The sequence below is a fragment of the Oncorhynchus tshawytscha genome, linkage group LG13, assembly GCF_018296145.1.
Source record: "Oncorhynchus tshawytscha isolate Ot180627B linkage group LG13, Otsh_v2.0, whole genome shotgun sequence".
Classification (NCBI taxonomy): domain Eukaryota; kingdom Metazoa; phylum Chordata; class Actinopteri; order Salmoniformes; family Salmonidae; genus Oncorhynchus; species Oncorhynchus tshawytscha.
In genome coordinates, this window is record NC_056441.1 from 28,339,573 (window position 1) to 28,352,072 (window position 12,500).

The 12,500-nt window shown below is 46.4% G+C and overlaps 1 protein-coding gene across 2 annotated transcripts in view; it reads left to right on the plus strand.

Moving 5' to 3' along the window:
• The window catches only part of LOC112264633 (trafficking protein particle complex subunit 9-like), a 322,924-nt gene that overhangs the window by 145,360 nt on the left and 165,064 nt on the right, over positions 1 to 12,500 (plus strand). The window lies entirely within an intron of this gene.

Below are 12,500 nucleotides of genomic sequence, written 5' to 3' on the forward strand. Positions count from 1 at the left end.
ACTAGAACCGCCATAGACCAACATAGAAACTGCTGTAACACTAGAACCCCATAGACCAACATAGAAACTGCTGTAACACTTGAACCGCCATAGACCAACATAGAAACTGCTGTAACACTAGAACCGCCTCTTAGCCCAACATAGAAACTGCTGTAACACTAGAACTGCCATAGACCAACATAGAAAATGCTGTAACACTAGAACCGCCATAGCCCAACATAGAAACTGCTGTAACACTAGAACCTGCCACTGACTGGAACATAGAAACTGCTGTAACACTAGAACCGCCATAGACCAACATAGAAACTGCTGTAACACCAGAACCGCTCCATAGACCAACTAGAAACTGCTGTAACACTGAGAACCGTGACCAACATAGAAACTGCTGTAACACTAGAACCGCATAGACCAACATAGAAACTGCTGTAACACTAGAACCGCTATAGACCAACATAGAAACTGCTGTAACACTAGAACCGCTATAGACCAACATAGAAACTGCTGTAACACTAGAACCGCTATAGACCAACATAGAAACTGCTGTAACACTAGAACCGGTATAGACCAACATAGAAACTGCTGTAACACTAGAACCGCCATAGACCAACATAGAAAATGCTGTAACACTAGAACCGCCATAGACCAACATAGAAACTGCTGTAACACTAGAACCGCCATAGACCAACATAGAAACTGCTGTAACACTAGAACCGCCATAGACCAACATAGAAACTGCTGTAACACCAGAACCGCCATAGACCAACATAGAAACTGCTGTAACACTAGAACCGCCATAGACCAACATAGAAACTGCTGTAACACTAGAACCGCCATAGACCAACATAGAAACTGCTGTAACACCAGAACCGCCATAGACCAACATAGAAACTGCTCATTTGTCGGCATTTTGAAATCACAAACAGAAACGTATTTCCAGCCTTTTTACCAGCCAAGACCATGTGCTGTAGGACGTTGTTACCCAGACAGGTGCTAATGCCTCTCTGTCTCCTCAAAGAATGAATGGCAAATGGATGAATGGCCGATAATTGTACACATTGCCTCACAATTGAATTCAAATGAAGCCCAACAGAATGACGAGGGCGATTTAATTTGGAAAGAAAATAGTGCAATGATGAGTTTTTGTTGTCCCTATTTATCAGCGTTCGAGCGCTCGTGTTTATCGTATAATTTGACAATATTTTCAGTTGTCAAATTGTACATGAAGAGATGGGTGCATCTTGTAATTGACAGAGGGGCGTCACTTTATCAAATCCTCACATGCAGGTCAAATGTTTTGATTTCTATATAGGATCAGAAAGATCATATTCCGCAGTTTCTATGACACTTAACTTTTGTCAAATATCTCTGAAAATTCAAGAGGTGCATCTCTATAAAATGTAACTTTATCCCAGAATATCTGCACTGTCCGTGCGTTCAGCACCTGACCACTCGTACGGCAGCATAGCTTTGGCTACGAAGCAAAGACTAGCAACATAATAAACTTCAAGTATTATATTCTGGTTTTCTTTTAAATCCATTTTCTTATTTCCACAATGTTTCTTTAGACCTGCCAAAACAAAACTATAATGGACTTCTTTGTGATGGACTTGAAATAGTGGTTTTTGGTTTTTATTTGTAGCCTAGATGAACATAAACTCATGAAAATGTATTTCTGTTCTTTGAAATAATTAATTTGATGTACTTTAATGTTACCCAAGACCTTTATAAACGCAAACAAATTGTTATTCTTCCAATAGCATATATGAAATGTATTTATTAGACTTGTTAGAATGTTGATGAGTCATTGACTGGAAGTCTAAAGACATAACTATTCTTGTTGTATTTTACATTCGGCATATTTCCACTAATATTTCTTCATGTAATACATGCTTTACAATAGTTTATGCACTATTTCTAAAGCATTAATGCTTATGTTTGCACACCTTGCAGTTTGATAAGCATCTGATCCGTATGCTAAACGTTCTCTAGCGGGTACGTATAGACTGAAAGGCCAGGCGGTTAAAAGGATAACATGATACTGCCCCGCTCATGAAATGTGTTCATTGTCTGTAGTCTAATCCAACTACTTATCTGAATGAAAATGAACATAGCAAGTAGCCTAGCGATCATAAAGCACAACGCTTTCAACGTTCAAGCATTACGTTAATATGTCTCTGTGACAAAGTCCCTGAGATAGCAGGCAGACAAAGCCGTGCATTCAGAGTGCACTCAGCATAACAATAGAGGTGCCTGTACTCAGAGAGAGAGAGCCTTGTCTGAGCTTTATATGTAACTAGGTTATGTACTGATAAATGTTAGGCTACTTATAACAAGTTACATTTTTGTTGTTGTGAAAAAGCGATATCTGCAGTATAGTTGGGGGCCTCCTTGTTGTATCCAAACACAGACTCCCAGTGTTGTCACATCTCTGATGCAGTGTCGTGTTGCTGCAGTACTTGGCAGCGTCCCCTCCGGATCGGTCTCTCTGCCTCTGTTGTTGGAAGTAATTAAACAGCTGTCCTGGACATCACCATATTCCAGGTCATCATTATAAATAATCATTTACACGGCCTATTAGAACCACATTATGATCCACACGCTACCCTGGCTGCCAGCTGAGGTGGCATCGTTTAGGCTGCTCACTCACCTGTTATTGGGAGAAACCATGGGGTTGTTGCTGGGTTTGGGCTCATAAAGATACCCTTGGAACCTTTGATAAAAAGGGACTGTCTCTACCTCACGTCTTTGTGGCGACAGAGAGGGACATAGAAACACAACGAGGTTAGAGACGTGCAGAAAGCATCAGGCGCTTGAGACAGACAGCCCAAGTTGAGCTGAACTTTGGTCCTAGTCTCCACTGTGTCTAGATAACGGTGATAACTCCAAAGGACAAATATAATTGTACTGCAGTTCTTCCACAATCTCACCAGACTTGGTAAAAGAAAAAAAAAAACACTGGTGTTGAATGTCATCATCTCTAGAGAAAGGAGAGAGAGCGAGGGCCAATTTGAAATGATCAAATTGCATAGAAGGCTGCTACTGTTATAACCCTTTCCCATAGCTGTTTTATTTTGTGCCTCTTCCTTTCGGACAATCTCTTTTTCAGTCTCTCTCCTTTTTTATTTATTCATGAAATGTGTTTTTGTTTTTGGTTTGAAAAGATATGTTCCCCATCAGTGTGCTAGTTGGTTAGTCCCAGGCAGGGCAGATAGATAGATAGAAACAGGGCCACATCATACTGTACTTCTGAACAGAGCAGAACCAGAAGAAACCTGTCTGCCTAATAATCCTTAACATACCTATGGCTGGATGTTAAGCAGCCAGCCTAGCAACCAATCAATGCACTGCCCCAGGCAGGGGTTCTTCTTGCTCCTGCTTTAGGAAAGGCTATGCGGAGTCACCACAAAACATAACATCCACTTTTCAAGGATACAGTATTTTCATCCTCACTTCCGTTCCACCAGAAAAACGGAAGTGGGAACTCTGCTCAGGTGTGTTTCTACACCTGCCACGTTAGGTTACCTATAGGACTGCAGTGATGCAGAGACTCAGGGCCATGATGCTGGAATACAGATCAGGGTTTGGAGAGAGAGTTGTCTGTCCTGGTTTAAAGGGAAGAGAATAGCACCAGATGTCATGAGGCAGAGTAGTGCTGCTAGCCTAAGATTTCTTCTGCTTTTAGTTTCTACTCAGTTCTGTAGAGTTGACAAAAAAATACAATTCATGATGACTTCCAGATTCTCTGCTTATTTCTTCCTGATTCCGGTAATCTTTTAACCAGGATTTCTGAAAAAAACTGGGAATTTTAGGTATGTTACTGTCATTTTGCATCTCTAAGACATAACTACAGTATGCTGGATCATGTCCATCAGAGGTCAGTGTAGTCACTGAGGATCTCTGGTTGTGTGTCCATCTGCATGCTGTCTCTGATAGACCCTTCCCTACAGCCATACCAGCTATTTGTGGCCTCGCGACAGCTTGACGTTCTCACACCTCTGTTGGACTCATGAGGATGATTCACAAGGAGACCATCTGACAAACTAGGAAAGTTTTCCACCACATCCACAAGCAGCACTGTAGTGACTTTTGAATTATTGAAGAAGTGCAAGGAAGCCTTGAACAATCTCAGTGTGGTGTAAGCCAGGCATTGGGTGGGTAAACTATACAGGACTACAATATCTCAAACTGCTCAGCAACAGCCCTGGTGTAAGGGGACCAAAAATAGCTCAAAAACAGTGACAATGGGTAGGCAAGGATTCTGTCAAGGAGAAATAATGGAGCATAGATAGCTAGCATAGCAACTTAACCTTAACTGCTCTCCTCAACCTCAATCAACCAGAAGAACTATCTGGACCAGGAACAAACTGTCCCATTCACAGACGGTCCAGATATTTCTGTTTTACTGTTGCGGTCAGTCTGCATGCAGCCACTCACCGAAGGGTCAATTAAGGTAATTTAGGATCTGACTCTGATGTGGAACTTATGAGAGCAGGGAAGACTTGTAAGAAGTGGCTGAGAAAGCTACCTTTCTGCAGGTTTACTACTATAGGAGGGTGTACTGCTATAGGAGGGTGTACTGCTATAGGAGGGTGTACTGCTATAGGAGGGTGTACTGCTACAGGAGGGTGTACTGCTATAGGAGGGTGTACTGCTATAGGAGGGTGTACTGCTATAGGAGGGTGTACTGCTATAGGAGGGTGTACTGCTATAGGAGGGTGTACTGCTATAGGAGGGTGTACTGCTATAGGAGGGTGTACTGCTACAGGAGGGTGTACTGCTATAGGAGGGTGTACTGCTATAGGAGGGTGTACTGCTATAGGAGGGTGTACTGCTATAGGAGGGTGTACTGCTATAGGAGGGTGTACTGCTATAGGAGGGTGTACTACTATAGGAGGGTTTACTACTATAGGAGGGTGTACTACTATAGGAGGGTGTACTACTATAGGAGGGTTTACTACTATAGGAGGGTTTACTACTATAGGAGGGTTTACTACTATAGGAGGTTGTAGTACTATAGGAGGTTAGTACTATAGGAGGTTAGTACTATAGGAGGTTAGTACTATAGGAGGTTAGTACTATAGGAGGTTAGTACTATAGGAGGTTGTAGTACTATAGGAGGTTGTAGTACTATAGGAGGTTGTAGTACTATAGGAGGGTGTACTACTATAGGAGGGTGTACTACTATAGGAGGGTGTACTACTATAGGAGGGTGTACTACTATAGGAGGGTGTACTACTATAGGAGGGTGTACTGCTTTAGGAGGGTGTACTACTATAGGAGGGTTTACTACTATAGGAGGGTGTACTACTATAGGAGGGTGTACTACTATAGGAGGGTGTACTACTATAGGAGGGTGTACTACTATAGGAGGGTGTACTACTATAGGAGGGTGTACTACTATAGGAGGGTGTATTGCTTTAGGAGGGTGTACTGCTTTAGGAGGGTTTACTGCTTTAGGAGGGTGTACTACTATAGGAGGGTGTACTACTATAGGAGGGTGTACTACTATAGGAGGGTGTACTACTATAGGAGGGTGTACTACTATAGGAGGGTGTACTACTATAGGAGGGCTTACTACTATAGGAGGGCGTACTACTATAGGAGGGCGTACTACTATAGGAGGGTGTACTACTATAGGAGGGTGTACTACTATAGGAGGGTGTACTGCTTTAGGAGGGTGTACTGCTTTAGGAGGGTGTAGTACTATAGGAGGTTGTAGTACTATAGGAGGTTGTAGTACTATAGGAGGTTGTAGTACTATAGGAGGTTGTAGTACTATAGGAGGTTGTAGTACTATAGGAGGTTGTAGTACTATAGGAGGTTGTAGTACTATAGGAGGTTGTAGTACTATAGGAGGTTGTAGTACTATAGGAGGTTGTAGTACTATAGGAGGTTGTAGTACTATAGGAGGTTGTAGTACTATAGGAGGTTGTAGTACTATAGGAGGTTGTAGTACTATAGGAGGGTGTACTACTATAGGAGGGTGTAGTACTATAGGAGGGTGTACTGCTATAGGAGGGTGTACTGCTATAGGAGGGTGTACTGCTATAGGAGGGTGTACTGCTATAGGAGGGTGTACTGCTATAGGAGGGTGTACTGCTATAGGAGGGTGTACTGCTATAGGAGGGTGTACTGCTATAGGAGGGTTTACTGCTATAGGAGGGTTTACTACTATAGGAGGGTGTAGTACTATAGGAGGGTGTAGTACTATAGGAGGGTGTAGTACTATAGGAGGGTGTAGTACTATAGGAGGGTGTAGTACTATAGGAGGGTGTAGTACTATAGGAGGGTGTAGTACTATAGGAGGGTGTAGTACTATAGGAGGGTGTAGTACTATAGGAGGGTGTAGTACTATAGGAGGGTGTAGTACTATAGGAGGGTGTAGTACTATAGGAGGGTGTACTACTATAGGAGGGTTTACTACTATAGGAGGGTTTACTACTATAGGAGGGTTTACTACTATAGGAGGTTGTAGTGCTTTAGGAGGGTGTAGTGCTTTAGGAGGGTGTAGTACTATAGGAGGGTGTAGTACTATAGGAGGGTGTAGTAATGCAGGGGAGAGCGGGCCAAAAGTGTGGCATTGCTCCAGTTAACCATGCAGCATTAGGAAAGAGTTCAGACCAGTGTTTCTTCCACAGAACCCATCTCCTCCTCTCCCAGCCAGCGCAAATAAACACCAATTTGCGCACATAGCTGGAGTTAAAGACATCTCCAATTCATGACATACGCAGCTTCTTCATTTCACGAGGTACTTAGAGATGTGCAGAGTCTGGTCGAAAGCTACCGAACAGCTACCTAACAGTGCTTAACAAAATAACACAACTTCCTAACAATAATTAAGGCAGGTGACTTTAACTGTTTCCCATACAGGCCATCCTATAAGGCCATGTGCTCCTTAAAGAAAAGTAACATTTTCAATTATGGAAAGACAGAAGGCATTACAGGCATGGAGCACTAAGTGCCTTCCCCATTCAGCCAGGCCATTACAGTTAAGTTATTCGCTGGTTTAGGGAGAGAAGATGGGGAGGGGGAAAGAAGAGAGAGAGAGAAGATGGGGAGGGGGGAGGGGGAAAGAAGAGAGGGAGAAGATGGGGAGGGGGGAAAGAAGAGAGAGGGAGAGAAGATGGGGAGGGGGAAAGAAGAGAGAGGGAGAGAAGATGGGGAGGGGGAATGAAGAGAGGGGGGGGAAAGAGAGAGAAGATGGGAAGATGGGGAGGGGGAATGAAGAGAGAGGGAGAGAAGATGGGGAGGGGGAATGAGGGGGAATGAAGAGAGGGAATGAAGAGAGGGGGAGAGAGGATAGGGGGGGGAAAGAAGAGAGAGAGAGAGAGAAGATGGGGAGGGGGAATGAAGAGAGGGAGGGAGAGAGAAGATGGGGAGGGAGGAATGAAGAGGGAGGAGAATGAAGAGAGGGGGGAGAGAGAGAAGATGGGGGGAAAGAAGAGGGAGAGAGAGAAGATGGGGAGGGGGAAGAAAGGAGAGAGAAGGGGGAGGGGGAAAGAGAGAGAAGATGGATGGGGAGGGGGAAAGGAGAGGGAGGGAGGGAAGATGGGGAGGAGAGAAGATGGGGAGGGAGAGAGAAGATGGGGAGGGGGAAAGAAGAGAGAGGGGGAGGGGGAATGAAAGAGAGAGAGAAGATGGGGGAGAAGAGAGAGGGGGAGGAGAGATTAGAAGATGGGGAGAAGATGGGGAGGGGGAAAGAAGAGAGGGGGAGAGAGAGAAGATGGGGAGGGGGAAGAAAATGAAGAGAGGGGGAGGGAGGGGGAAAGAGAAGATGGGGAGGGGGAATGAAGAGGGAGAGAGAGAGGGAAGATGGGGAGGGGGAAAGAAAGAAGAGAGATGGGGAGAGAGAAGATGGGGAGGGGGAGGGGGGGGAAAGAAGGGGGGGGGAAGAGAGGGGGAGAGAGAGAAGATGGGGAGGGGGAATGAAGAGAGAGAGAAGATGGGGAGGGGGAATGAAAAGAGGGGAGGGAGAGAGAGAGAGAAGATGGGGAGGGGGAATGAAGAGAGAGAGAAGATGGGGATGGGGAGGGGGAAAGAAGAGAGGAGAATGAAAGAGAAGATGGGGAGGGGGAATGAAGAGAGAGGGAGAGAGAAGATGGGGAGGGGAATGAAGAGAAGATGGGGAGGGGGAAAGAAGAGAGGGAGAGAGAAGATGGGGAGGGGAAGAAAGGAGAGAGAGAAGGGGGAATGGGGAGGGGGAAAGATGGGGAGAGAAAGGAGAGAGAGAAGATGGGGAGGGGGAATGAAGAGGGAGGGAGAGAGAAGATGGGGAGGGGGAAAGGAGAGAAGATGGGAGGGGGAAAGAAGAGAGAGGGAGAGAGAGAAGAGCGGGGGGGGGTGGCTCGATCAGTGTGGTGATCTTTTCGAGAGTGTGCCTGGAAGGAAGTATCCGAGAGGTGGAATAACAAACAGACCACACTTCCTCTCCATCACCCCTGTCATCTACCTCCGCCCCCTCCCTCCATCCCCTCCATATCTCCTCAGAAGTCGTGCCTGGCTCATTGGCACCTACACCGTTACAAACCGGACCATCTGCCTGCCCAGCCAACCAACAGTCCCGCCCTACAAACAGGACGTTTTACATTCATTTTCCCATAAGATTTGTGTCTTTTGATGGTGACGGTCATGGCACTTTTAGAATCATGTCTCTGCCGTGACTAGGTCTGTCTGTCTGTCTCTCTCTGCCGTGACTAGGTCTGTCTGTCTGTCTGTCTCTCTCTGCCGTGACTAGGTCTGTCTGTCTCTCTCTCTCTGCCGTGACTAGGTCTGTCTGTCTGTCTGTCTGTCTGTCTGTCTCTGCCGTGACTAGGTCTGTCTGTCTGTCTGTCTGTCTCTCTCTGCCGTGACTAGGTCTGTCTGTCTCTCTCTGCCGTGACTAGGTCTGTCTGTCTGTCTCTCTCTGCCGTGACTAGGTCTGTCTGTCTGTCTCTCTCTGCCGTGACTAGGTCTGTCTGTCTGTCTGTCTGTCTCTCTCTCTGCCGTGACTAGGTCTGTCTGTCTGTCTGTCTCTGCCGTGACTAGGTCTGTGTGTCTGTCTCTACCATGTCTCTGACTAGGACTGTGTGTCTGTCTCTACCATGACTAGGTCTGTGTGTCTGTCTCTACCATGTCTCTGACTAGGACTGTGTGTCTGTCTCTACCATGTCTCTGACTAGGACTGTGTGTCTGTCTCTACCATGACTCTGACTAGGACTGTGTGTCTGTCTCTACCATGACTCTGACTAGGACTGTGTGTCTGTCTCTACCATGTCTCTGACTAGGTCTGTGTGTCTGTCTCTACCATGTCTCTGACTAGGACTGTGTGTCTGTCTCTACCATGTCTCTGACTAGGACTGTGTGTCTGTCTCTACCATGACTCTGACTAGGACTGTGTGTCTGTCTCTACCATGACTCTGACTAGGACTGTGTGTCTGTCTCTACCATGTCTCTGACTAGGTCTGTGTGTCTGTCTCTACCATGTCTCTGACTAGGACTGTGTGTCTGTCTCTACCATGTCTCTGACTAGGACTGTGTGTCTGTCTCTACCATGACTCTGACTAGGACTGTGTGTCTGTCTCTACCATGACTAGGTCTGTGTGTCTGTCTCTACCATGTCTCTGACTAGGTCTGTGTGTCTGTCTCTACCATGTCTCTGACTAGGTCTGTGTGTCTGTCTCTACCATGTCTCTGACTAGGTCTGTGTATCTGTCTCTACCATGTCTCTGACTAGGACTGTGTGTCTGTCTCTACCATGTCTCTGACTAGGTCTGTGTGTCTGTCTCTACCATGTCTCTGACTAGGTCTGTGTGTCTGTCTCTACCATGTCTCTGACTAGGTCTGTGTGTCTGTCTCTACCATGTCTCTGACTAGGACTGTGTGTCTGTCTCTACCATGACTAGGTCTGTGTGTCTGTCTCTACCATGTCTCTGACTAGGACTGTGTGTCTGTCTCTACCATGACTAGGTCTGTGTGTCTGTCTCTACCATGTCTCTGACTAGGACTGTCTGTCTCTACCATGTCTCTGACTAGGTCTGTGTGTCTGTCTCTACCATGTCTCTGACTAGGTCTGTGTGTCTGTCTCTACCATGTCTCTGACTAGGTCTGTGTGTCTGTCTCTACCATGACTAGGTCTGTGTGTCTGTCTCTGCCATGTCTCTGACTAGGACTGTGTGTCTGTCTCTACCATGTCTCTGACTAGGACTGTGTGTATGTCTCTACCATGTCTCTGACTAGGTCTGTGTGTCTGTCTCTACCATGTCTCTGACTAGGACTGTGTGTCTGTCTCTACCATGACTAGGTCTGTGTGTCTGTCTCTACCATGTCTCTGACTAGGTCTGTGTGTCTGTCTCTACCATGTCTCTGACTAGGACTGTGTGTCTGTCTCTACCATGTCTCTGACTAGGACTGTCTGTCTCTACCATGACTCTGACTAGGACTGTGTGTCTGTCTCTACCATGACTCTGACTAGGACTGTCTGTCTCTACCATGTCTCTGACTGGGACTGTGTGTCTGTCTCTACCATGACTAGGTCTGTGTGTCTGTCTCTACCATGTCTCTGACTAGGACTGTCTGTCTCTACCATGTCTCTGACTAGGTCTGTGTGTCTGTCTCTACCATGACTCTGACTAGGACTGTGTGTCTGTCTCTACCATGACTAGGTCTGTGTGTCTGTCTCTACCATGTCTCTGACTAGGTCTGTGTGTCTGTCTCTACCATGTCTCTGACTAGGACTGTCTGTCTCTACCATGTCTCTGACTAGGACTGTGTGTCTGTCTCTACCATGACTAGGTCTGTGTGTCTGTCTCTACCATGTCTCTGACTAGGACTGTCTGTCTCTACCATGTCTCTGACTAGGTCTGTGTGTCTGTCTCTACCATGACTAGGTCTGTGTGTCTGTCTCTACCATGACTAGGTCTGTGTGTCTGTCTCTACCATGACTAGGTCTGTGTGTCTGTCTCTACCATGTCTCTGACTAGGTCTGTGTGTCTGTCTCTACCATGTCTCTGACTAGGTCTGTATGTCTGTCTCTACCATGTCTCTGACTAGGACTGTGTGTCTGTCTCTACCATGTCTTTGACTAGGTCTGTGTGTCTGTCTCTACCATGACTCTGACTAGGACTGTGTGTCTGTCTCTACCATGACTAGGTCTGTGTGTCTGTCTCTACCATGTCTCTGACTAGGACTGTCTGTCTCTACCATGTCTCTGACTAGGACTGTGTGTCTGTCTCTACCATGACTAGGTCTGTGTGTCTGTCTCTGTCCATGTCTCTGACTAGGACTGTCTGTCTCTACCATGTCTCTGACCATGAGGTCTGTGTGTCTGTCTCTACCATGACTAGGTCTGTGTGTCTGTCTCTACCATGACTAGGTCTGTGTGTCTGTCTCTACCATGACTAGGTCTGTGTGTCTGTCTCTACCATGTCTCTGACTAGGTCTGTGTGTCTGTCTCTACCATGACTCTGACTAGGTCTGTCTCTACCATGTCTGTCTCTACCATGTCTCTGACTAGGACTGTGTGTCTGTCTCTACCATGTCTTTGACTAGGTCTGTGTGTCTGTCTCTACCATGACTCTGACTAGGACTGTGTGTCTGTCTCTACCATGACTAGGTCTGTGTGTCTGTCTCTACCATGTCTCTGACTAGGACTGTGTGTCTGTCTCTACCATGTCTCTGACTAGGACTGTGTGTTTGTCTCTACCATGTGGGTCATCAGCCTCCTCCCACAACATGGTCCTCCTGCAACCTCCCTGTTGTAATACAACCTCATTTACATCACGCTCACACCAGACCCCTCCACAATGAGCCCTGCATGTTAAACAGCAGAAGGAGAGGAGGTGCGTCTCAGTGACCGTCTTTGTCTCGCATCGCCTGTACATATGCGTGCGTCAGCCTTCTGCACGGTATAACTCTGTGTCTCATTGAAATAACCAATTCATCAAAAGTGATTAAATGTATTTTGTGTGTTGACTAATTCACTTAGTTAAGGAGAAATCTAGTTATTTGCAGCTGGAGAGAGGAGGGGAGAGGAGGAGAGAGGAGAGGAGGAGAGAACAGGAGAGAGAGGGGAACCAGATAAGATCTTGTCAAGCAAGAGAGAGAGGGGCATCTATCCCTCTGGCTGAAGGACACACACACACATGCGTGACCAGGAGAGAGAGGGCCATGTGTGCCTCAGACACGATACGGTGGCTCTTTTACATAACAACCCCAGGGCCATGGGCATGTGGTGCACCATTTAACACAGGAAGAGAGGAGGAGGAGGAAGGATGATGGACCGTCTTAAACACCATCTCTTTGGGGTTAAGCCTTTCGCTTGGGCTATTCTGAAAGCGTGCATTGAGCCATGAAGGTGATGTGTAGTCAGGCCCTCCACAGAGGAGACAGCCAGGGGAAATGGAGCTGAAAGTCACTGGCTCCATACTGAGTGATGATCACTCTGGATGGGGTTAAAGATTCATGGACTGGCAGATGGACAGAGAAACATGATGAAAACCTGTTCGTACCTGGTCTGTGTTTAC